At 40.8% G+C, this 27,724-nt stretch overlaps 1 long non-coding RNA gene across 6 annotated transcripts in view; it reads left to right on the forward strand.

The window, feature by feature from the left end:
* Positions 1-27,724, forward strand: part of LOC128853797 (uncharacterized) — a 142,671-nt gene that overhangs the window by 59,474 nt on the left and 55,473 nt on the right. Inside the window, exon 1 of one of the 6 annotated variants that reach the window (XR_008452568.1) lies at positions 2,208-2,278. The exons of the other annotated variants lie outside the window; for them this stretch is intronic. This is a non-coding gene — a long non-coding RNA (uncharacterized LOC128853797). Of the gene's footprint in view, positions 1-2,207; positions 2,279-27,724 lie in introns of those variants that run through there. 6 annotated transcript variants of the gene reach the window in all.

Here is a 27,724-nt window from a genome sequence, read left to right on the forward strand (position 1 = left end):
CCAGTAAGAAGTATTTTGGAGGATGGTCATTGTATTCCATATCAAATGTGGCATTGGGTTCTGCGGCACTGCTGCAGTAGAAACAATAAAGATATGTATCTATTTTTAGCTCTGACCTGGTGTAAACTGAATCAAAATGGATGGAAACAGAATGATCAAAGATTGTGAAAGAAGTTTGTGACTGAGAGACTGAGGCGTTGGGAATAGAAGCCAAACTAGCCAAGTGTTTCATATCTTAGCCCCTGTGCTGCAACACAACCTCTCCTCTTCCTCTTTGGTCTCAAGAATGAAAACATTACTGCAAGTGAAATGCTTGTCTGCTCTGCTATGGCAGCTAAAAAGAGAAGGGAAACTTTCAGAAATATAGGCCTAGGGAGGACCGTTTGGAAGGCTGATTCAAATGCCTTCTCAGAAGTATCATGCTATATAATTGTTTTTGTCCCCTTATGCTTAGGCTATGGCTTTTGGTCTCTGGTAGTCCTATGTCTGACAGCCCTAGAATCAGATTGTTGAACTGATTGGAAGCCTTCTGATTTTCACCGTGAGTTTATTAGTAGTCAGTTCATGCCTATGTGCTCTTACACCAGAAATAATATTTAGCTTAAACTTCTTTTCCTTCCATTCCTGTTTTTCTTTTGATGTATTTATAGCCAGAAATCATATTCTTTTTCACTCTTGTTTTTGCTAAGTTTACTGACCTTTTTTTCTTCTGTCTTGCTGAATTAAAATTCACCTTTATTATTTCTAACAAAGACTTCAGGGACTGGAATTTCACTTCCCACTTCCTGAGCTTGTGGTAATATGTAGCAGCGCAGGAAGAAATAAAATATTCTATAGAACATTTATCTTTACTGACTCTTGTCTTTTCAAGCAGGCTAGTGAGTATTGTTTTAAAAGCAGGAACAGAAAAAGGTGAGTCTTAACTATACAGCCATCGCACTGTGAGCTGGGCTGCAGTAGGTTTATGAAAGACAGGGAGCGGTGGCCGAACCACTCTCTCCAGTGTCACGAGAATGGTTGTCTTTGTGCTCAGCTTCCACTCAAATTGTCCTGTGATGCACTGCTGGGGGCTGTAGCCCGCTTTGTGGCCGGGGATCTGACCACTGGTACGGGGGCCTGACCACATGCCAAGGGAAATGACGTCGTAGGACCAACATTTCCAGATTTCGTATTTTATTATTTTTCTTAAAGTTGAACTCTTCCCGCCATATGAGAATTATCAATTTTCATGTTAGTAGGCAAATATTTGAATGCATGAACCATAAAAGCTAAAAAATTAGAAAGAAAATAAAAAGAACCCAATTTTTGCCCTATTTAAACTCTTAGCTGGTTAAGCAAATTTGAAACATGCAGACGAGGTTGGCTATCCCGATAGTGCCATGCAGTGGTGACAGAGAGCCTGTCCTTCATTTCATCAGCATTGGGTATAGTCCAAAGGGACTGTCTTAAGCAGGACTGTAATGCTTATTGACTGCGAATCACTGACCCCCATTTTTTGTCAGATAAGGGCTCGATGTGACAGCAGCAGCAGTTTGTGCTGATTGGGCTGAGAAATGAAATTTAGCTCTTAGTGGAATTACTTTAAATTTTTAGGTTTTGGACAAGTATTTCCTCTCTCTGTTGAAAAATTTAATAATTGTATTTTAACTTGCTCTGATGTCTGTATTTATCTTTTCTCTAGTTGAATGCAAAGCATGTTTCAAACCAACTCATACTTTCTGCTCTGAAGACAAGTACTCAGCTGAGATTTGTTCTGATGTCTCAGTCTGTGTTACGTTTCTCATAGGTTGTCTATTCTTTCAGTCAGTATACAGAGAGAAGAGCAGAGCAGTGGGATCTGCCCGTGCAGCTCTAATGCTATTTGATTAAAAGAGATTAATAAATCAGATGTTTGATTATTTTGGTCTGGCTTGAGTTCAGACTCTTGTTCACTCCCAGCAGTGGGAGGGCTAGTTCAGACAGAAAAATCCATGCCTAGATTTTTACTTTCGGGAAGTTCAGGGGTTTGAGATCCAAAATTAGGTTTCAGCTCATGCCAGGAGGGAATCAGCCACTAGATTAAGAATTTGGATGCTTTGCCTTACAAAAATTTCTGGGAGTTGTATGTCAGGTCCAGGATTTCAGATGTATTCCCAATATGAGTTCAGAGCTAAGGCTATGCTCATATTCTTATTCCAGGGACAGGAAGAAAAAAAATGAGCATGAAGGAGGAGGTAAAAAAAAGAAGAAAAAATATGTATGAAAGGACAAACGAGACCCAGTGAAGGTGAAAAAGGTGGTAAGTCACATGGATAAATGGGGAATGAAGGTCAAGGGTGCAGGGAAGCAGCTGAGGGATCAGATAAGAAATATTGCTTTATATGAAAGCTTCTCTCTTTCATTGTTCTGATGGCTCTCCCAGACAGTTAGGGTCAAGGGGTTATTTTTAAACTAGGCATTGATTCATGCAAGATGCCTGATTATGAAATATTGGAATATTTCACCAGCAAGGGAAAAACTTCCCCCTGTGAGTGACTGCCTGGAAACCCACAACAGGGAAGGGGTTAATGGTTATTCAGTTTACAGCTGGGAATTGCTAGTATCCAGGAAACAACACAGAATGCACAAACCATGAGACCAGCTGGAGCCTGCTGGAATCTCATTCATTTTGGCAGAGGTGTCTGTGGTCTCAAATTCTGACATCACTGCCTTTTGCGTCACAGAGGAATGCCTTAACCACTTCTCCCTTTCTATTTTTTCCTGTCTCTCTCTTATTTCTGTGACTGGTTCAGATTTGCAAGGCAATGAGGAGAGGCAGTTCGCAAACCTGCCAAATCTCCTGTCATCAATGCAGCCTGTAGGTGACTCCAAAGATGTTAGATCAAACATTTTGATGTGCTAGAGAAGCCATGCTCAGGAAGTATAGATTGGATGTGAAGTATTTTGTTTCCAGCCTTATGTAGCACATTGCTGTAACAGAGAGCAGGCGCAGACTGGACCCCAAAGAGAAAATACTCTTACGGTTCAGGTACTCCAGAGCACATCAGAAGAGCTGGAAGTCCCCTCTGGTCACAGATTTGAGTTACCCATGCAGTGTGCTGTACCTTTCCTGTCCATACAACAAAATTGATTGAGGACATGTCAAGTCCACGCTCTGGTTCTGCTCTGTAAGAAGTCCTTCTGAGACCCAGATCACTTTGAGCACAAATAAGAAATTACAGGCCATTTAAAGACAGACTGTCCTGCTCCTACATCCTTAACTCTTTGTACTTCATTTTACCTAGTTGTAATCTGTGGATAATAATCCCTCAGCTATTCTACTTTTCTCTACTGCTGGCATAGAATCATAGAATAGTTTGGGTTGGAAGGGACCTTGAAGATCATCTAGTTCCAAGTTTGGAGACATTGGAACAATCCAGGCTAGTCTGTGTTTGGCTTCCATAGGCTTTTTACTGATCCTAATGAGACATTATAAGGGTGGAAAAGAGAACAGGATGGAACACACAAACACCAGCCTTGCCATGGTTATAGTAACACAGCTGGCATGAATACCATGGTGTACAGGTTTCACAGACATCCGACAGAGCTGTTATGAAACTGTCTCTAAAAGTCTTCAATACATTGATTTTGCTAAATTCACTGGCATTATTAAATTTAGGTGTGGCATGAAACGATTATTTACAAACTGCAATTCCTAAAATTAAGGACCTATCACAGGAAGATTCTGAGCTTTCAGGAATTCTGAGCTTTAACAGTTGCCGTTAGCTTTCCTGGGATCTGCTGCATGCTAAGCATGGCAGTGTGACCTCTTATTTAGGTGCACGGCATTTTTCTTAGGAGGTTATGGGGGTTTTTTTGCCATTGCTCGAAGGTTTTTGGTGGCTTAGAAGCCAGAGTTTAGCTTGTTACAAGGTTTCACCTTTGGAGAATGCTTTGATCATCTGGGCTGGGTGACTGCTTGAGATCTTACAGTGCTGTAGTTAAGGCAGTGGCCCTATGCCGTTTCCATTTTTCGTGCTTTTTTTTCACTGGCAGAAGTAAGGCTTTTCATGGCAGACAGAACAAAAGCCACAGAGGTAAATAACCCTTCCATGGAAAGTGCAATGTTTTTGTTTTATGTCTGTCACATGGGTTCCTGATCTGTAAATGGGGCTTCTAGGCAACACAAATAAACACCACAACTCACAGTACTCTGCTGGGCTTCTATCCACACTCACAGATGTTGCTGTCTTCCACTGCATGGGAAGCACTATCATAGGGATGAGTATAATCAATTTAGTAGCTGGGCTTGGATTAAAAACAGATAGCTGGTGCAATCTCAAAAGCTGTTACACGTTGCTGGGAAATGCAGGCTGAGCTTTGACTGTGCTGGATGAGTTAAGGCAACCAGAGCGAACACCTGGCATCATTTAACAACTTGACTAAAAATATGTTTTTTCACATTAATACTTAGGAGGAATGTGTCTCTGACCCCTCCTGGATGTGGTATGAGGAAAGCCACAGCCATTGGAAGAATGTCATTAACGTCAATCAGGCAATGATCAAAACCCAGCCCCACCCACCCTGTTATGGTGTAAATGTGTCACACAGACACTAACTATTAACATCAACTAGATTTCTGTATCAGTCTTAGTTGAGCACTGTGTGATTGGGGATTTTTCCCTCTCTGATCTTTTCCTGTTTACCACCCTTTTTATAATCAAATCACCCATCTTGGATTGTTCAGGCTACGGTCATTCCAGCCATTCAGAGACCCTTTGTGCTTTCCAGTCTCATCCACATTATCTTCCCTTTCCCGTTTTTACAGATCCTGTCTTCATCATACCTGACATTTCTGTCTCAGAGCTGTATTTTGAAAGCTAGTTTGAATTTTAATCAACAGTATGATCAGGATCTCTCACAGATCCTATACAGCGTGTCTGGCTGTCGTTGTGCATAGCCCACTGAGTAGGAGATTTGGCATTCAAGGAACTGTCTGTGCATGTCCTTAAGTCTAATGATGGTAAGCTATAATTAAGTTGTTAGTACAGCATATGAAATTTTATACCAATTAGAATGTAGAAATCCCATCTTTATATGAACTCAGTACCACCAAAGTCAATGGTAGGAGTGTTGTGTTAATCTCTGTCTATTTTTAATGATAGTCTAACTTGAAGTGGAGGTTTGGTCTTGTACTTACTACTTGAAACGGCAGTGTGTTAACTGACTAGCAAACCAATCAAAAGAGCTAAACATTCAAAATGGCACAAAACCCCCCATACATGTACAATTAGTCTGATTTTGTATCAAGTCTGGGTGTAGATGCTGCTTGGAAATTGGTTGTGTTGTATTACGTTCTCCAGTCTTCATGTTGCTTCAGTACTCATATTGCATCTTTTCCTTTTCTTGTCATCACTGTTTATTCTCTTATTTAAGATTAGAAGAGGAACGAAAGGTGTGAAAGGCTACTAGAAGGTAAAACACAGCACATGGAAGTAACTTGCTTAAAATCATGTGGCAGGTAAATGGTTCTTCGAATCAAGTAAATAGATGTCCATTGTATTACACTGGCATCAAAATAACGTAGATCATCCTCGCTTAAACACAACAACAGTACAGTCTACGTCACAGAGTTCGCATGCTACTGAATGGTTATTGTGTGACTGTATTTTACAAAGTTAGTCCCAAGGGAATATTTTGTAGTCAAATGATGGCTGAGAGCTCTGGGCCACCACAGTTTCCTGTCTCCTTCCCCAAGGGCAAGAATCAATGTCTGTCGCATCTGTAAAGTCACACTGGATTTGGATTACTTCTCTGCATTTTTCTTTAATTATGTCCCCTTGTTTTCTTCTTAAGAGACTCTTAAAATTTTCAAATATAATAAGAAATAATAATAACCAATTTAAAAGCTGTGGGTATTAAGTGGGAAATAACAGACTCAAACAAAAGTCAAGGATTACCCTAGGAAATGACATTTATGGATCCTGGAGCACTCAGTTCTGTGAGGCAATCTGAGGTTTTGGCTCTGCTTAAAAATGAGGCAGCACAGCTTTACAAGGTAAAGCTTTGACAGAAATTACCAAAGTAGATTTTCTGCAAGGCTGATGGTGGACGTAAAGGAGCTGTTGTATCTTCATTCCCATTCATGAGCACTCCTTACTGTACTGCTCGTGCTCTTTGTCATATCAAGGCCATATCATACTCTGTGCTAACCAAAATAGTCCTGTGGCAGCAGCCAGGGTGTAGACACATATAAACGAAACCCAAATATTTTTCCCCATGTATCATATTTTCTTTGTGAAGTTAATACAAACCATATGAGTAAAAGCATTTTCTGCGTTGTAACCCCACCAGAATAATCAAATATTATGTATATACCATACAGCGTGCACTGAACAAAAGGGCTTACACTAACAATGCTGAGTTGACTCCGTGATTAGTAGCATCCAAGAAATTCTGATACGTGCTGTGCTCTCCAGCTCTGTGTTTGTAAGCAAGGTGTCACCAGGGATAACTGCCCAGTCACAAGTTACAGCTGGACAATATGTTTGTATGTACAGGAATTCATAAAATAATTTCTGATGGTATTTGCTTTGAAAATACCACCTATATTGAGGAATTTGTAAAGACCAATGCAACAATTGTTGCATTGTTTGGTCTTTTTCTTCTTTTATGATTGAATACTGGCATTTAATGACATCTCATTCAAAAGTAATATCTATCTTCAAAAGCGGCTGGAAAAGGTTATACTTTTTCTACTAAGAAAAAAACCTGCCCCGTAAAAACAGCATGTGAAAGCATTAGCTACTAACAGTAAGTCCTACTTATTTTACTTGCACTACAATTTGAACACCTTAGCTTTCTGTAATGAAGATAACATTTTTAAGTATGACTGGACCTTAGGCATTAATGTTAACTGTGTAGCGTATACTGATGTCTATACTAAATGGTTTATAAATTACGTTCTGATAAACACTTCTAGACAAAATAAAATCCAGAGAGAAAGAAAACCCAAACAGTTCATTGGCACAGCAAACACGAACCCTTCTGCAGCAGTGTGGGACCAAGGATTTATCCTTATAGATCCTTGAGAACTGAGTGTTCAGTGAAGTTCAGAATAGTGAGCAATCAGACTAAATTGCCTTCATTGGTCTAACTCAGAATACTTACCTAGGAGAGGACTGTGTACAATCTCAACAAGGATTTCTGGGTTTGATCTTTTTTTCTGTAGCCTTTCTCATGTGAATCAGGCTTTCAGGATCAGAATCAAGGTCCTCATCTAAAGGCTGCTCGAGTCAATGGAAAAACTGTCATTGTCTTTAGTGGGCTTTGGATCAGGCCCTGAAAGTTGAGTCATACTTTGAATGGAACATTGTTTGAAGCAAAACAGGCTCAAGGCTTCATTCACATGGAGGTTTTAACTGTTAAGTGAAATTTCCTGAACACTTCCTCTGCCCTGCTGTCCACTTCCTGCTGCCTCTTCTCCCGAGGACACACATGGGCAAGTAGATGACCATGAGCCCAGTGCCTAACTTGAGTGGTCTTCAGCCTGTTCTCTGTTACCTTTTCTCTGTCAAATGATGAGGGACATCTCTGTCACAGGACCAAAACACAGAGGTCCCGTGTATCTGATCATATAACAGTAATGCTCTGGTTAGGATATGTGACCAGAATATGTCTCGTATTATGACAGAACATCCACAGGCTGATGTAACAAGGGAATGATTCTGTTTCAGTTACTTGAAAACATGTCTGGCCACCTGGTCATGAAAGACCAAAGCTTACCGTCCACAAAAGATTTCAGTAGGAACCACCATCACTATATTCACCTTCCCAAATTGTCCTCGAAGAACATGCAAGCATTACCCCAAAATAATTAATAGCCCGGTAGCTAAGGCAATTACCTGGGATGTGAGAGATTTCGTAAGTCAAACCCAGAAGTAGAACTCATGCCCCAAGTCTAACGTGAGGGTGTTAATCATCAGACCAGTGGTTGCTTTAGGGCTCTTCTGTGATGCTTTTATATTTTGATTAAAAAATTCAGCAGATCACTGGACTTAAATAAAGATATAATTTTCAGCCACAAAGGTCAGAGCACTTCTGTGGGATGTGGGAGACCAAGTTCAATGTATATTTAATGTTTATACAAAATAGGACAGCTCCAATGCCATGTTCCCATGAAATGTTTCAAGTTCAACATAGTATAATTTTTCCCATAAAAATAAAAAAACAGAGAAGCTCTTGATCGGAAAATTCCCAAGTAGCTTTTCCTCTTGAACCACCTATGGGTTTGCCAAAGTAGTTGACGTACAATGAGATTTTTGCTCTCTGTAATTTAAATCCATGGTTTTTTTCTAAGGGTGATTCATTTTACAAAAACACACAACAAATAAACAAACACATAACTGGAGTTAAGCAGCAGCATGTGTTATGGATTAGGAAAAAGAGCACCCCTCGAAAGCTCAGCTGGTCCTGCTCATTACAATGATAGTGTTATTTTTTTTCCATTTCATTGTCTTCCTCTTTGTCTGTGCTTCTTTCCTCACAGTGTCTCCCTTCATTTTTTTCTGTCTGGTACACTCCTTATTCCAAGTGTTTGTTTGTTTTCCTTGCTTCTAGGCTTTCCCTACACCAGGATGTGGAATGTGTTAGCTAACACCAGTTAACAGCAGAACAGATAAGACAGTGAGCCTTTGACTTGTTTTAAATTAACATAATCAGATATACTAAAATATTAAATAACTCATTGCCTAGATAAGCCCTTTATTTCTCTGAAATAAATGCTGAGTCCTTCCTAGAGTGGTGTCAGTACCAGTCCCACCACCATATATTCTGAACACCTTCCAGTCTAGCATAAAGCAACACGGATCAGACCTGCCGTATGCAGTTCATTCTCTTTTTCTCTTCCCAGGGGGAGAACGGGGTTTGCAGGCAGATGGTTTTCTTTCTGTAGACTTGTTTTTGTTTAAAAATGATATACCTGCAGGGTATGTCAGAGGTTTGAGAAAGTGGGTCAAAGTATTCCTGCTGCTTGGAGTAGAAGGTAATAATGGACTTCAGGTGCTGCAGAGGTTGTTCCAGGGATTCAGTGACATCTCTGTTTCCTTAACAAATAACTGAGCATGCAGAGCAATGGTGTTTGCACATATGTATTGTAAATACAATGGAGAGAGACAGGGAGAAATAAGCAGAGCATCTTAGGACACAAATAGGAAGAAAAAACATAACGATTTGATGTAATGTATTACTTCCCACCTAATCTGAGACTTCAGTTTTCTCTCCTCCCTCTCCCTCACTACCCAAATTCCTACAGCAAGTTTTGAGCCACTCCAGTGAAATCACAGTGACTGACAGTGGGAGGAAATGAATCGAAATTAAACCCATCCCCCCATAGGTCCATACAGGTTTTTCCTTTGTTTTATAGGAGATGTATGTGTGTAACTACATCCAAATTTGGCAAAGATATCACTTCTGAATCAATTCACAATGAGTCTCATTCATCCCACTGTAGCTGAAGCACGTCATCTCACACTAGAATGGGATTAGCTTCTTCATGCAGCAGTATCCCTGTCCTTTTCTTTCTTCTAAGCATAAAATTGGTGAGGCAGAATGTAGCTGGAATGTATCTTGCTGCAGCAGACACAACAGCTCTGCCCTTTGGAAACTGGCACTCAGAATTTCTTAGCTACAGTCCAGTTGTCATAAGAACAGATTAATTAGCCCTGGGCTGGGGCAGGACAAGAGAGCTGAGGAGTTGGGAACTGGCAGGGAAATTGCTAAATAGATTCAAGGAACAGTAAAGCAGTCCAAGAGCTGGAGGACAGCTGCTGGAGAGATCTCTGGTTTGAAAGCCAAAGATTTCCAGGCAAAAGCCAGAAGGGCTACATAAACGTAAATGAGTGGGTGGACAAAATAGATCAGCCTGTGTTGAGGTCTTTCGATTCACTGACCCTCTTTAGCACCAGACGCTGCTTTAACGCACAGCTGGCTGGTGGAGGAGTATTTCAATGTAAACAGAGTGGGAGATGGATCTAATAGCCTGGACGGAGCCAAGAGCCATTTGCCAGTACTGTACTTGTCCCAGCTGAAGGTTGGGATCTTTTTGATCATGTCCCGCACGTTGTACTGTACTCAGATGAATCACTTCCTGCCTTTGCCCTTTTTGCTTGCTGCTGCATCACGGCAGTGCTGCTCTGGGACTGGCTCCTGAAGCTGGGGCTGAGCTGTTTGTGTCCTCTGTGCTCTGTTCTGGCGCCTGCTTGAACGGAGAAAAGGCTGCTGTGCGTCTAAACTGCTGTGTCATACTTAGTTATTAATGACCGAGAACCACATGACACAAAGTTCTGGGAAGCACAAGCAGATTCCAGGAAGGGGTCAAGGAGTTCAATAAACAGTTTTATTAGAACTTGAATTGCATCCAAAAGGCTACACATTTAGTTTTTTTACAAAAACCTTGTGAGTGTTACTTGAATTTAGAAATCCTATGAATGGCAGAGAAAGCACAGAGGGTCATCTTTTCTTCCAGCTGATTTTTATGTCTCTGCTAGTTTAAAGTTGCCTTGATAAGGAATGCAGTTAATACACCTTTCATTTACATTTTTCAGTTACCTTTCCAGTTTATTGGTAAACTGGAAAGTTATCTGAACCTCAGTCCTAGAAGCGCCTCATGATCAAAGGGTCAGATTCTTGCCTCAGTTGTACTGGTGGAAAATCATAAATTAGTCAAGAAATCCTAGATTTACAGCAATATCTTTCATACTACCGTGAAGCCTAGCGTAGGCATGTCATGGTTAAAAAGTGAGATAGAAATTCTGGATTAGTTTATTGCATTAGTGATTTGCAGCGTTATCATTCAGGATGACAGATACCTTATCAATGCGTATTGCTGAGAATAGTTTGGAAAAGGTACATATATTGACATGGAGGAATTGTGTGGTATGGTGAAAAGGAATGGGATGAGTTTCAGCAGGCAGACGGCCACCTCTCAGTGTCCCCATAGTCAGTGGCACTAATTGGCCCTGTGTCCTGGCAGCAAGCCTGTGAGCTGAATAAGTTGTTGCTCAGTAAAACATAATTTTTCAGTAAATTGCCTTTGCTAAAGTAATTGCTTTTACATTATCTCTACTGCACACTTGTTAAGACCAAGCTACATTTCTGTCTCACTGAACGTGATTTTAATTAGAGTTTCTGGCTATACTTCTGTGTTTCCTTTTCCTGCCATCCAGCACTATGAGTAGTCTAGCATTGTATATGGTATAAATTGATCAGTTTGTTCATTCATCAATTTATATGTGTCAGAAGAAATAAGAAACAGGAATACATCTCCCTTTGGAAGTGACCATAAAGCATCCATTATACTAAATATTAATGATAGATTAATAAGCATTAATAGTCCGCTGTTACTACTCAGTACTGCGGCACAGAAATTGAGTTTCTGAGCCAACTTATTCTCAAGTAAAATTAAGGTGCTTTTTGGCCTTCTAGAAAGTGAAGGAACACGACCAAGTTCCTACTTGAGATAAATAGAAGTAAAAGTAGAGATCAGGTCTGCTTCATTCTGTTCTGATCTGTCCATGGGACAAAATCTTCTTAGTGCTAGCTTTTGTCAGCCGCTCGCTACAAGCCATAGCTCTGTGTGACAATATTTAGCCATTCTGATGATGAACAGACAGAACAACATTTTCCCCACAAATAGTACCAAATGCTCCAAAGCTCTGCCCTTGGTTGTTCACTGGGCATCACAGCTACCTTTGTGGTGAAACACGGCAAGTACTCAACAAAATGTACAAAACTACTTGGCAGTCTTTAATAAGGGAAGTGAAAAAATATTGCATCTGTTTGAAATAAACGGGGAATTTTAGAGAGGGAGAACGGAATTACCCAAGCTGGAATCTGACTTCAGTTTACTGGTGTTAACTCTTGCAAAAGCAGCCACAAATGATTGCACTGGTCAGAAGTTCAGTTTGACCTCTTGTCCTATGGGTGGCGTTCCAACCATCCTGGTACCTCCTCCTGTGGGGAGGTGGGCTGGCTCATTGCTGGCTCAGAGAAAATCACTATTTTATTAATCTATAAGGCCACTTGCACAGTACTTGGAGCTTATCAAAGCTTTGGCCTAAAAGTTGCCATCACTTTTCATGGCTATTCCAAGGTTCTTCATTATAAAAGCTTTCTGAAGCATGGTATATCCAATCTGCTGGGTGCTGCAGGGCAATGTCTAATACCTATAGCAGTTCTGTGACATCTATATTAATAATTTCTGGTCTAATGCTGATTATTCGCGGGGGCTATTGAAGTTCTGTGGTACTACAGAATACTCCATAAACTTTACATCATGTAAAAGCTGCAAATAGATATGCAAAAGATAGTTTTTCATGCCAGAGAATTTGCTTCTTAGGGTATGTCTAAAGGTGTAATTGTGGGACATAAAGGGACCTCTGAACTTCTTTTACCTTAGGTAACACAGGTTATAGGAGAAATGAAGGCACGCTGAAATAGGATTGCACTTTCTAAGATTTTGTAAGTTTACTTGTTCTCTGGGTACCAACAAGGGGTGTGCAGCTTAAGAGCTGCAGATCACCTTAAACAAAAGCACTGAGTAATTTATTTCTCACAAAATATGAATATTTTTAAGCAGTCTTGTAGTTTCTTAGGATTTCTAGACTCATAGGAAAGAAAGTACAAGAAGTAGCTAACTAATGAATCTTGGCTTTCTGTGCCTGCGTGTCCTATGGTGGGTGTGGGAGATCCACTGGGAGATTTTCTCATAGCTGGGCATTTACTGTTCTTTCTCATCTGCTTTCTGTGGTATTGAATACAAGGTCACTTCTCTGAAGCTTTTCCCTTCATAGATATACTAATAAAATCTCTTCTCTGTCTGACTACTGCAGCGAAACAGAAAATCTTAACATAATTTATATTTGTCTTTATATCTGATTTAGTGGAAAGCTGCCAGTTGCTTCAAAGTTATAATGAATTGATGGATAAAGAGACACATGTATGTAACCTACCCAAGCATAGCACAACCTTGTAAAGCCCATTTTCTTAGGAAATAAAGTTAAAGATAAGAAGTCTAGCAAAAAAGAGTCATTACGGGAAATTTCACTCAATATGAAGTTAGCATGAAAACAGGGAATAAGGCAAAGGAAAATTTAACATTTCAGTAGATAACCATTTCTCCCAAATTTTCAGTTGAAACCCAGTCTTTGGCAAAAATTATTTGCTGCAAAAGAAATTATATAAAATTAAACGTGATTTTCTATCACTAAAATTTCCATGGAGTGTTTTAGATCAGGCATGATTAGAAAGACCAAGAAAGGTTTCAAATAACAACCAGACCAGGCAGGCAGATCTCTTTTAACTGGAAAACATAAGAATCATCAGAAACATGACATGTGGGAAAATATACATGGATTGAGGTGGAAGTTCTTAAGAAGTGAGGACCATTCAGTAACTTGCTTTAGATTTGGACAACAGTGAAAAAAGTTGCCCTCAGAAGTTGTCCAAGCAACAGTGTCCTGTTTATATCTTGTGGTCTTATGAGTAACTGACTGGAAAATAACAAGAATGAAAAGATAACAATTACAATAAAATTAAATTAAATAAGCCAGTGACTCATTACAGAGCAGTAAAAACAAAAACAAGATCATTTAGAACTCAATAACAACACAAGAATTAAATGGAAATGCAAAAATGTTTTCCTTATATATACAATCAACCGCACTGAGATAGGAAAAGACCAGAACTAATCACACAATTTTTCAGTGGAAGGCAGAAAATTCAGAGAGAATGAATTATAATATTACAGTACTCTGGCAACCTTGTTAATTTTAGTGGGACAAAGCTTTTTTCTTAAGTGCCACAGGTACATAACTCAGCACACATCATACCAAATCATATCACCGAAACTGACCACAGCATCTATCCTCCGTACTCAGTCCCGCTCCATAAATGTGTTTCCTTAAGCACTATCATTAGGCTTATGAAAAGTATTATCAATGTAGACCCACCCATGACCTCCTTCATAATTTTGATACAGATTCAGGGTGAATCTCAGAGTAAGGGCAATCCAGGAAACTCTTGAAGTATTGAAGCAAACTAGAGGTCAATTTTATATGACTCTGTTGGGACAATTTGTGAAGTCATTGTGCTTCCAAAGCATGGCAGAGTGAGGAACTGTACATTCTGAACTCAGGGCTTTCCACAGAAATCTGACATGAAATGCTGAGCCCTGTGCAGCTGTAGCGCTTTGATTTAGAAAGAAAAAACAAAAACTTCACAAGACTGATTCTGAAGGAGAAAATGTATTATAAAATTCTATGTATTATATACTTCAGCTTTTCTATGCCATTAATTGCGAATGCCAATAACAAGCTGAAAAATTCAGGGTAGAATCTCAACATCCTCAAAGTTGGTTGTAATTTCTATCGGCTCACTTCTGAACAGATTTGATCTTTCTTTTTTGTCAACTATTTCTAGTGTTCTCATGGCCATGATCACTAAAAGATCACTTCTTCGGTATATTTGGTTTGATGGAAGATGAGCACAGAGACTCTTGGACTTGTTTAGAGTTGTTTGTGGTACAGCTTATGGACCTTTAACTTTGCTGCAGTGGAGAGGTCGACCTGCTCTTCCTGAAGCTGAAATTCTATGGAAAAACATCTTGTTAGTTTTGCAATCCAAAGAACACAAAGCACTTTATAAACACAAACAATGGGTGTTCGTCCCACTAATAAGGTAAAGTAATATCTTTGAGGAAAACAAGACACGAAACAGTGAAGTGAATTCCCCTTATTTGCTCTGGGAGCCACTAGGAGAGCTATAAATAGAATCTAAATCTCCTGACTGCTTGTCCTGTGCTTCAGCCACGAGACTAGGCTTCATCTGACAGGCACTGATTTCTGGGGTGTGCATTGTTTTTCTGCACAGATGGTAAATCCTCCTGTAGAGTAAACAGCCTGAAAAGGGAACAGCTGCGGATGCCTCTTTGACAAGCGCCTCGCCTGATGCTGGCCATGTGGAAGATTTGTACCCGTCAGATACATTATACTGTCCTCATCTTCAGTTGTGCTGTGTTGTTTACAGCCTGGTTCCCTGGAAGTCAATAGAGCTTTTCACAGCTAGTCCTTCAATTCTTGAAAAGACATGACTCAAGTATTTTTAACTGTTTCATGCCAAGGCTTCTATGACTGTACTGTTTGTTGCTGTTCTGTCCTTGAGTTACTTCAGCCCTTTGGTGTGTATAACTGAGCAGGAATGTTCTTCCTGAGTGTTCCTGGCACTGGAAGCTGCAGCATGAGGTTAACATAGAGCTGGATAGATTTCATGCTCACTCACATTTACCCGTCTATACATTTCAAAGCTTGTAGGGCTGAATAAACACATTCCTCAGTAAGCGGATGACCTCTTTCACCACCATGAAAGAGTCTGCCTAACTGATACCACGCATGGCACGGTCACTGTCAGCTTCTGATTTGCACACCTGGGCTCTTTTCTAGGGAAGAAGTTGTCTTTTCAGTCAAGAAGGCTGGTATTGAAACGTTTTCTTTCTCCTAGCCTCTCCAGCCCAGAGTTACCAAAAGAATGACACAGAACTCTCTCACATTGCGTGTCTGTATTCATTGTACAAATGTTTGCTGCTGACATTGAGTTTGAATTTGCTAGATGCATGGTCTGGTTCTGATGAAAGTCTGCTGAACTTATACATCTGCTCTAAAATAGCAACTTACCAACTGGGTTTAGTATTTTAAAACGTCACTGCCATTGCTGTAACAGATGCTAGCAATAAGCTGACAGGCCAGATTTTCCACTGAGGAGTCATTCATGGATGCCGCTTTCGTAGCAGAATCCGTCAATTCTCATAACTCAGAGATAACCACTACTTTGCCTTTCTTAAAATGTTGAAGACTGTGTTCTAGGTGATTTTAGTTTTATTCAGTCCTGAAAATGTGCTCAGTTTATTACTAGATAAATGTAGCAGAATCAGTCCCTCTTTGAAGATATTTCAAAATAAAAGGTGATAATAAAGGAAAAAAATTTAGGAGCTTGGAGCTATGAAGAATGCACAAAGTTATCTGAGAGGTTATTGAAAATTCACTGGAAGCCAACAAACTAGAGGCTGAGTTCACATCATCTGCACTGACATGTTGTCATTTCAGCATGGACTCGGAGGGATGGACTGAGTCAGCCGCTTTTCCACTTCGTCCATAAACTTCGTGAAAGAGCCAGAAGAGTATCATGCTGGACTGGCGTACTGCCAGGCTGAATAGCTCGGAAGCAGAGGAGCTGTTCTGGCAAGAATCCTCACCTCTCATTTCTGTGACTCTGGGAAAACCAAGCTAGACAACTTAGAGCAGTATATGATCCCACGCGTGGGCAAGAACTGCAGCAAGAAATGAGCAAAGGTTGAACATAATGTGACTGAATGGCTGAAGAAAGAGGCATGAAGGAGTGCTTTCATTTTTAGATTTAGGAAGGCAGAGGAGGCCTTGGTGAATTGGCAGAAGATCTCCTCAGACAGATCATCAAAAAGAAGAGGATAAACAGTAGCAGCTTTGGTCCATAGTGACAATTAGGACTGAGATTAACATTATCGCAGAATATTTATTAGTCACCAGTGTTACGCAGGTCAGCTTTTGATGGCTGCACAACTTGGAATAGCTGCTGAAATTTGAGTTGCAAGGTTAACCCAGCTTCATTCCCAACTTGACCTAAGCCTATGCTTAACTGCGACATGTTTTGAAAATTAAGCTACAAGGTATAATTCACAGGAACCACTTTGTGTTAAATATCAGTATAGACCAGGACTACTTTTATGACAAAATACCCTAGCAGGATGTTCTAGTATCTCTGTCCATATAATACCAGCTCTGCTAAATGAATTGTGGAGAAAATGAGTTTAAGTACCAGAAAATAAGAATATGCTTTATACCTTGCAGATAACAAACCAGTTGTTTTCAACACCTCCCTGAAAGCTGTAATAGATTTGCACAACAAAAAAATCTATTTAGGCCATAAAATTTGTAGTCAGGTGTTTTGCTAAGCAATCAAAGTTATACTTGAAATGTGTTTTTATGACGGTGTATTGGTGCTCACTAGGTCTTTTACCAACACAGAAACATAATGGAAAAAAAAAAGTATAACTGGTGTGTGTATTCCAGCAAATGTTTTGGCATAGAGCTGATCTTAGACCAAGGTTCAAATACCACCGTGCGCTTCAGAGTGGTGGGATGTCACACAGATGCCCAGGAAGCTGCGATTTGCTTCTATGCAGCCCACAGGGACCTGGAGGCATTTTTAACAGAACTGCTTTTTGGTTCCTGCAGGGCAAACAAGTGAGGGAAGAGGGGAGGAAGCAGCAGGCGCACATCAAGTGGTCTTTAAGCAGCTAGCCTCTGCCAAGGGAAGATAAGGCGGAACAGATTAGTTACTCTGGGACCAACTCCACTTCTTTCTCTTAAATAACTTCAGCTTTGTGCCTAGTTAAAGCACATCCTTGCTTTGAATGCCTTGTTTCCATTCCATGTCAATTTTCTAGTGCTAAACTACTTCGCTGGAACTCTACTAATGTCCTCGCCAGAGAAGCTTCCATTGCTCTTATCTTTGTTTACTCAGAAACATCACGACAGTATATTTTAGCCCTCTTTTCCTTTCAAGTTATTCTCAGCATCATTCCCCATCTGTCCCAAAAGCTGCTTCCTGCACATTGACACATCTTGGCAAGAGGATAATGAAAATCCAGCAGTAACATCCTCGACACGTGTTGCACAATGAAGATTAACAGAGGACTGACTAGCTGGTAATAACCCTAACCAAGTTTCCGAAGATCTGTCAGTCAGCAGGCTGGAATGCCACCAACACAACAAAGCAGCAGAGAAGTGTGCAGATGCCCTGCAACCTGCTACACAATGCTTATTCCAGGGAGGACCCCACTCTGCTTGAACCAGTGTGGATTGTCCATGTCGGCTCTGAGCTCCTTTCTCAGGAGCTGCACAGCTTTCTGAACTCGGGAAGCAACCGGCAAGGGTTGATCTGGCACTGGACTGCTCCCCATCAGGCTCTTCCTTGCTTATTCCAAAATTCTTTTGAGGAATCTGGGCTGATTATTGGAGAGTTTTTTTTGCAAGTAACTGCAATAAGAAATAGGGATGGGCAATAAGTGCTGGAGTAATGGCAGGAGACTGGCCTATACACAGTCCATGGTCCCTTATCTTGCAGGATCTGGATCTAGTGGCTCCATGTAATTTATTTCAAGCTTTTAAGTCAGGGGAGAACTTAATGATTTTATAACTAAAATCTTCCCATTCGTTTGTCCATTCTGCCTGTCTCTGCTTCTTGCCCCTTGAAGGCTGGCCCATTCTTCCATCTGGAGTACTGGGACGTGGCTATGCTCAAGGTATCCGTGCTAAGCTCGAGGAGGTTACTGCAGGGCAGAAGGCTGATCCCTCCCTCCATCTGAGGGCTGAACAGGGAGCCTCCCTGGAATGACGCGGGATGATCCTGTTCCCCAGAACTAACCCTGATGTTTCCCTAACAGGCAAAATTATCTTCCCAGGGGCTGAGCATAGGGCTTTCCATGGGGCAGCATTGAAGATGCTCTCTCTCCAAGCCAGGATGCTTTCAGCAGAATAGATACAAGTCCCTCCCTCTCTCTTGGAAGCTAAAGATATGGAGGAAGCCTGTTCTGTACCTTCAGGGACTCAGCCATTTGGTGCTTCTTGTCCTCATTTCCTTACCTGCTTACTTGTGACACTTACTGGGACCAGATTTATGGCACACTTTATGTGTTTAGAACTTATGAAGGATAAAGTCTTTCTGTTTTATTTTCTCCGTGGAATAAAGCCCAGGGTTACACTGATTAAAGGTTCTGTTTAGTTTCCTTTTAAATCTTTTTTAATTATACATCTTTTTTAATTACAATTTCTTGGCTAATGTTAAAAGGGAATGCAGTAGGTTTTGGCTTTGGAATCACAGCTAATGACTTTCCAGTGGTTTCAGAACAACAAGGTGCCAATGCTACCTCTTGTTAATGAAATCTGATAGCAACAAGCCAGTGACTAATAGTCCAGGACGAGCCTTCCTCTCTTACCCTGCTGTCACATAAAGTCACTTCCATGCTTAGCTTATGGGGCCATTGTGGACATTGGGCAGAAAATGTTTATACCTGGAGCATGTTTACACCATTGACAAGTTTTGCTGCTTGTGATGGCAGATAGGAGCACCGGTGTGAGTTGGCTTTCTCATGAACAATGGTACAAGTTATCAGCGGGAGTCCTGAAGTACAATCTTTCTGCTCAGACCGCTAGTACAAAACCCAAGGATCTAATCAACTGCGACTCTCCTGAGACACATAAGACTGTAGAAAAACAAAAGCTCTTTTTTTCTGGTTGTTTTAAATTGGCAGGGAGTGCAAGGAACAACAATATCAAATTTGAATTACTGTTTACTTCTGCTACAGTTGTGCCCAAAATCTCAGACTGAGTCTGGGACCTTGTTGCTATGCACTGTTCTAAAATGTCAAGAGGAACTACAACATGAATGAATAAAACAGAAACAGTGAGAAAAGAAACAAAAGTAGAAGGGGGGGAAATAATTTGAATAGAATGACAGAGCTGGTGATAGAGCTTGGTCAGGAAGAACCAAGTAATGAACCCACATCTCCCAAGTAGTTAATCGTTCACTTACTTTACCACACTGCCCACTTCCTTTTTGTGTTAAGAAAGATGCACGTATCCAGAAGTTATGGCAAAGTTATTACAGGTTTCAGTTAAGATTTTTCTTTTGTACAGCGCCAGGGCTTGTTCTACGAAATTATGAGATGAGCTGCTGTACGCTCCTCCGTCATGGAAATGCTAAACGCCTTACTTTTGCACTACTGAGAAGAAGCAGCTCATCCCATCTGCACTTTAGGAGAAACTTATGGTATCTATTCACACCTTCCCCTGCATACACATACTCCACCCAGGAAAATGAAGGTGCACTTGTAGCATGTGCAAAAATACCTCTGCTAGTTTAATCTAATTAGCCACAGAGATGCAGCTGCGAGGTATTTAACATGCTACTAACTAGATTATGAACTGAAAGACTCTGCATACATACTCTGGCTATTAAACCCACATTGCCACATTTTTGCTGCTCTTGTTACCAAGCTGTATTAGCCTTGCACAGGTATATCAGCACATGCTGCGATTACTCCTTCCCCCAGTTTTGTTGCCTAGATACATTCAAAGGCACAATACTTCAAATAGATTCCAGCTACTCTTGCATTTTTGTCTTTACAGGATGGTCTACTCAGATAACCTCAGCATGCATTTGTTTAGTGTAGCATATTGCTGACCTATGTGATCGAATTAATGAACTTTGATGTTATTAATTTGTCATTCAGTGCCTTGCTACCAACCAGCCTCCCACTTGGGTTTTGGCCCTTGCAGTGCTGGTATAAGCTTAATATCCTTGAAGAGAGGTGAATTGAGGAAACAGCAGGGAGGGCTGATGTTTTACCCAACAAGCAATAGATTGGTTAACATAGTGTCTTGCACAAAAGATGGCATAGATTGCCAAACCGTCAGGCTGAGAGGGAATGAATTCTAAGAACGTGGTTTCTTGAAGGCAGTGGCAATAAAAGTCCACAGTTAACGTCCTGTAACGAGTACTGAGGCAGTGCCTTTCCAGAGATGGCTGTGTGTGAGCCCTGCCTCTAGCACAGTCACACCAGGAGCGTGCTGCTTGTGCAATCCCCCCATCGTGCAGCCATAAGAGTGGAGAGTTTCTTCCCTAGTGCAGCTCAGTCATATTCGCTTCCTGAAGTGGCTTCCTCTACTGGGAAATTCCAGCCTTGTTAACATTGATTGTCCCTTATCCAATGTGCTTTTGAGTTCTTTAGTCTGGCAAGAACCTGTTTTTCAGTGGGCTTTTTCCAAGAAACCTGAATTATATGGAGTATTTTTATGCCCCCATTTTTTTGTAAAATCAGCTGTTGAAGTGTTTTAATGACAACCATGGTAGAGGTGACCTGGCCTCTATTCCCAGCATCCACCTGATGTGTGGCCACAGGTATCTAACTAGAGTTAACTTCATGATTCCTTTCCCTTCTCGCCCTTCATCTGTTTCCACTGTAAGATGAGGAGCTTTGTATTTGCCCTGTGCTAAGTGCAGTGAGCCCTTTGGACAAGGGCTTTGATACGGTACCAGATACTTTTGATATGAATGCAGATGTTAATCCAAGCCTTTATGCTACAAACTAGGAAGAGTTTCTCTAGTTTTATAAATGGATGTAATCCCATTGAAATTAATACAACTAGTCCCACTTGCAGAGTTAAGCATGCACTCTCTGCTCTTTTAAGTTCAATACTATTAATTACCTTATTTTTACTAATCATTGGCTAAGATCTTAATCCTGTAAAATTTCACCTAATTTTGACAGCAATCTCCTTAACATAAACATACTAAAGATTTACCTTAAGCATCAGTGTTGGCCAAAACAGGGCCTTAGACTTGTGCATGCCTGGGAGCAAGGTCCTACCTCTATTTAGCTGTTTCGCTCATAATACCAGCAGCCTAGTTCCTTGACTAGGGCTAAAGATGTTGCTACTTACTTTAATACAAATGAGTATTAAAAAGGAAGCTGCTCTGTAGCTCAGTGAAGCATTCTTTTGCCTTTGGCCTGAAAGCCTGCATCTCAATTCTCTTGCCAAGGCTTGGAGCTCACACCCCATGGACAGATGCGCATGTTTTTTTCCCATCAGTTTCATCAGAATAAAACTGTTTTGTGGTTTCTTGTTATAAACTCTTTACAGAAGCTAATTACTGTTGGCACAGAATTAACCACCAGTTGTCTAAGTGAAATTTCGCTCAGCTTTGTATCCTGTGTTGCGTTCACAACATGGTAAAAACAATGCGCTGCCCAGCTGTGTGTGCTATTGGGCAGAAGCTCTGCTAATGCAGGATCCATCCATCTGCACATCAGGTGTTCTATCTAAAAGTCCTCTTTTACTTTTTTGATAAACAGGGAGTAAATCCCAGTACCCTTGTCACCGTCTCTCCTCTAAACAAACTAGATTCTAATGCTGAAGGCTGCAAGCAAACTATAGAAACCTGCAAAAGCATTGACATATTCGCCTGAGTAGTTAACATTGTTCCAGTGACATACATGTGAACTTTATGTTAGATGCACTTTCAGGCTATTTTGCCTGTTAAGTGCTGAGCAGGTGGTTTTATACCATTTTGAATAGTTGCTTTCAATGTGAAAATGAAGGGGAAAAAAATCTGTCCTGTGGAGACCAATAAAATCTGTGAAATTTGCATTTTATTTATGGAAAATTAATTCAGCAGGGTCAATGGGGCATCAGTTTACAGGAGGCTCTAGCTGCACCGATGAGTAATCTGCTAATTAATAGCTTTGGAAATGCTGCCAAGATCCTGCCAGAATGATTGCAGCACACCAACAGACCTCACTCAACTCCTGAACAGACGTTCACATAAGCAACCATAGCTGTTGGGATGACCAAGATGACCTCTTACTATTTCTTCCAGTCTGGTTTCTAGGCCAAAAGATGTTAAATCTTGTATCTGTCCTCAAATAGAGATCTTTCTTTTCATATTCTTGGCAGCATGTGTCTCAGTAGCTGAGAGTCAAACCCGACTTCTGCTTAAGCAAGATCTCAGTGTTTTCAAAAGGAATAATAAAAATGCAAATATTCTGACAGTTTCCTCTGTGACCAACAAGAATTTAACAAATATATCTGTGCACTGCATCTTTAAATCTAGGAAGTCTTTACAGTAAAGTTGAGGTAAAGACCTACCTGTTTATATAGCAAACAGTGAGGTTACACATTGTAGTTTCTTATTTTGTTGTTCTCTTATTGTAAAGTGAAGGCAATACTGACTCAAACTGAATCTGTCAATCAATACGTACTTGAAGGATTAGTTTTATTGGATTCCAAGTTATATTGGCCGTTGCTGTCTCCCAGGAGTCTTGAATATTGGGAGAATCTCTTCTAAAGCTAAAAATTAATTTAAAAACCCACAAGCCCTTGCATAGTATTTGTGACTGATACTGCCTCCTTGTAGACTGTAAACTCTTTCTGTTTAGACCTATGTTATTTTGTGAAGCGTAGTGAAATCCATTGAGAGAAGCCATATCGTAGACGTGTGAGAGGCTGGTGTAAGAGCTCAGAGTCCAAATCTGTATCAACCATGACAGCTCCATTTGTTTCAATGCAGAGAATCCAATTTATGTCATCAGAGGGTTTGGCCCACGATAGGCACAGTGTGTTCCGTTCTTCTGTCTCTTGGGAGTTAAGGAGATGAAGGTGTCTCATATCCAAAAAAAATACATGCCAAAGAAAATAACAAGCAGCTGCTCTAAGATGCGCCTGGCTTGTAGAGGTACTTCATATTTACTCCTGTTGGTAAGACTTATTTTATTCTGCTGTGGCCTTGGCGTCTGTACAATGCACTATTCCCAAGTTTGCTAATAAAAAACATTACAAGACTCTAAATTCTAAAGCTTGGGAAGACGTTCTTGATAAATAAGTGCAAGGAATGAAAAGCTATGTGCTCTTAAGTGCTTCTCTCTTCTGCCTAGAGCTGCTGGCAACCAAGGAGCTATTCTCCATTGCAGGGTTTATTACTCTTAGACTTGAGAAGAGATGCCTTCAGTGTTTCACTTTCCATAGTCCTCCTGAGAGTAATGATGTGCTTTCCCCAAAGCCCACTGAGGATGTTGGCCTGAAGAATGAACCCTATTCCAATGGTTTCTGTCGTATCTGTTCAAAATTCACCCCTTCTTTTTTTTTCCATTGTGCTGGTTTCTTGCCAGCCTCGGCTGCTGTAGAAAAAATAACTTAAAATAGAGAAGGATTCATGTGTGGTGTGCAGATAAATTGCCACAGGTATCTGTTATCAAGGGCTTCGCAGGAGAGGATCAGCCATTGATGCTGCACCTGATAGCGGTCATTTTCCTTTGTGTGTGTACTTGTGGAAATGTGCCATTCAGTTTCTTGTTTAATGTTGCTGTCACAGAGGAGCTAACTTGTTGGTCAAACCATTATGCTAGTTAATGTGGCACTTCCTTCATGTGTTTCCAGATCAACAATTAAATTTTACTTGTGTTCTTAGTGGATGTGCACCTCGTGCATTCAATCTTTCTCTCTGTTCCAATGCATTTCTGTAAAACGTTGCACTGGAAAAACTTGTGAAAAACAGTTTTCTTCTAGATGTAAAGAGGGAACTCATACTGTCAGAGCAGGCTTTTGTTCTCTTACTAAAGGACATCAAATTAACAGTAAAGTCACCATGAGAGAGCACCTTCTTGGTGTGAATCAGTTACATTAAGCAAAACCTGGCATTCCTTATGTGGGGACAGCTGAGCCACTAAAGCCGGAGAAGGGCAGCAAACAGCACACAAAGCCACAGGAGAACTGCACAGAGTGTATCTCCTTCCACCCTTTCCTCTAAGACACTGCTTTAATTCACTAGAACCTACTTGACCACTTCTTTCGTTTTTCATTACAGGACATGTGTCAAAGTCCCTGTTGATAAGCCTTTCATTTTTATCATTGAAGTGCTATCTTTTTCTCACTTCTGTCACCTTCAGGAAAGCTGTTACCCAATTCTGGGTGCCATTTGAGGAAGCAAAGATTAAGTAATAGGCAGCAACATGGTATGTATGACACTGCAGTGAGAAACTTCATCTCTGATTAACAGCAGGTTCCGTAAATGTTACCCATAGCAGAGGGACCACTGGATGCTTCCCCGTCTGAAGTTCCTTTCTGGACACTTTCCCCACTCACTTGGTGTTTATTCTTCTGCAACAGCAAGGAAATGAAGAAGAGGAAGGAAAAGAGGGAATGAGCACACATCTAATGAGGAAGGAGGCAGATTAAGGTACTAGAGGTACCCATAAAGCTTATGCAACTGTCCTGTGCTCAGTAATCACAGTGCCCAAACAAGACATAGAAGCAGCTTTCCTGTTAGACAAAAGCCATGAGAAGGAAAGGAGAAGTGGGGCCCTTTGGGTTACAGGAAATCAGTATGGACCAACCAACGCCCTGTCCAGACAGCTCAGGCCCTGCCCTTTCCCCTCACCTACCATATTGTACGTCTTTATCAGTCATGGAGCACTTTGGGTGTTGTTCAGCATCAGCTAATGACGGGTATCTTTGTCCCAAGTGAAGCAATCTGAAGACCCATTCATTTCATGTGACTTACCCAGAGGCCTGGGGGCAATTCCAGAGACCAGTTTTTCAGCCTATTCAGACTGATATTTTTGTTAAATTCGAATCTAATAAGTTATAACTTCACTTCAAACAAAAAGATAGAAAGGGGCAGACTCTCTTCTACACATAGACATTAGCCCAGTTTAATAAAAGAAAAAAAGTACTGCTTAGCCAGGGAAGGCTCCAGAGGCAGTCGGATGACCAGCTTCCTGCTGCCAGTGAGCCGTTTATCCCCGACCAGGAGGAATCTCTCCCACACATGAGAAAACTCTGCAGCTGATTTCTTTGCAAGTTGCATCTGGACCCTGCAGATTTTCTAGCATATTAGTCACCTCTTCGCATGAGCCTCTGAGCACGATGAAAAACCTTTCCTCCTCTAGAGGTTCAAGCAGGACACAGTTGATTTGTGGTAACGGCTGCAACCACAATTTTGAATGGCTAATCAGATGTTTTATTTATTTTTGCTTGAAATTACGTGATTTTTATGCATTGTTGCATTTTTGCCCAAGTGTTTGAGCTTTCCAAGTGCTGTAAGTATCAGGTCCAAAGTAAACAAACTTTTGTTTTCTGTTACCATGAAGTCACCATAAAGTTTAAAATCGACCTGGGAACAAACCTGGAGAACCACCGTCAGGACAAATGACGTCAAACCAGTATTCTCACCGCCTTCTTAGATGTTTCCTTTATTTAATTGTGTTGAGTACATTAATTCTATGAAATTCTTGCTGTATTTAACTGCCAGTGACAGAGCTGATCTTTTAGTTTCTGGGTCTGAAGAACAACACACTCTTAACGGAGCATAAAGTGTTATGTTATGCTTGAGCTTCCTGCTCAGTGAGAGGGAATCTACTGAAATTGAAGGCCTGTGGTTTCAAGTGAACTCTTTTGCAGCTCAGAGTTTGCAAAATAAAGAGATTAGTTTTGCATGCTGCTAGAACACAAGCCATCTTTATCTTCCAGTGAATTCTATAGGGCTGAGCTTCATATTGGGAATGGTCAGCATCTTGCTAAGTTAAATTGTCAGATATGATTATATGCTGAGGCTGGAGAATAACCTCCAATACACCTAAGCATGCATTTAAATTATTTGTATGTATTATAAAGGTGTTTAAGACTCCCAGCTGTCCAACAGAAGTCAGTTGTGCTGCGTGCAGTACAAACACAGAGTGCAAAAGTTGGTCCCTGACCAACTGGTTCTGTAAGTGTGCGCTTTGTTTTTGCACTAGGAAGATATACGGGGGTTTTTGAATGTGTCAGCCCCAACGCTGCCATTTAACTGAGTCAAAGGTACCGGCCAGTGGGTGGATTTTTACAGAAGGCCTGGCTAATTTTTAGACCATTAGTAACATGTAGTTGAGGAAGATAAGATAATGAACAGTATGATCCAGTCTCATGCTGCAGAGTGCAAAGAGTTCAGCTGCTAGAGTTAAGAAAGAATTATTTTCCCTGTCTATGCCATTGCACAATAGTAGAGGTGCTTGAGTGAGGGGATGTCTGAATTGTTGGGTGTGGAGTTACAGCAGGAGGCAGGAGATCAGCCATGCTGTGATTTACTGCGGACCAGTACGGAAAACACATTCTTCTTATGTTTCAGAGGTGGGAACTGTATAACTAGTTCTGGAAAGGCAGCCTGCCTTTCAATTCCCGAACTGCTAACACAGAGCATTAAGAGAGGAGCTGCAGCCTGGGAACTGTACTGCAAGAGCAGGAGTCTATTCCTATCTCTCTGTGCTGAGAATGAGCTGAGACTATTGTCCATAATAACTTTGCTGAGGTACTATGAAACGTCTTTAATGTTTGTGAACACTTCAGATGAGGACAAAAGATTATAAAGAAAATGATTGTTTAATGTTTGGATGCACAAGTATCAGTTGCAGGGCTTAAAATAGGGGATTCTTTCCACAGTGTGGTTTAGGTAGATCGCTGTCATCTCTTCAAACAAGTGCTCTTCTAATTTCAGCCTTAGAGAGCATTACATCAACAGTCACTGGGTTTCTGTATGATCATGGACCTGGTACGGACTCACTGAAAAGTACAGAAACGTCCAGAAACGTGGTGTCCTCTCCTTCAGCTCTCTTTTCACCATCAAAAAAAAAAAAAAGTAGAGATGTTGAGTTGCGCAATGCACATAGCACTCCTTATAATAAGTGTTTTGCAGAAGCAGGCTCCATTTGGTTACTAATTTATTTTAATTTGTGTGTGAAATACTATGCAGAACCTCGACGTCTTTACTTTCTTTGGAAACACTGAATGTATCAGCTAATACTCATATTTACAAGCAGTACGTACATATGTGTTTAGATGCCTGTATATACTGTTACAGCACAATTTTTCTTGAAGTCAGATTATAGCCTAGCGCAGGTAATTAAACAGTGATCTCTATACAAATTAAAAGGGTTGGTATGTACCTGTAATATGGCAGTACAATTACAGTAATTTTATGTGCATACTGGCTGCGTATAGCACGCATGCCGTTCTCAAAACCTGGGCCTGTGTTTGGTATGTGTTAGTGCTGTTTGCACATGCAAATGTGAGGCTGCCTTTGAAGC

Source organism: Cuculus canorus, chromosome 16 (assembly GCF_017976375.1).
Source record: "Cuculus canorus isolate bCucCan1 chromosome 16, bCucCan1.pri, whole genome shotgun sequence".
Taxonomy (NCBI): domain Eukaryota; kingdom Metazoa; phylum Chordata; class Aves; order Cuculiformes; family Cuculidae; genus Cuculus; species Cuculus canorus.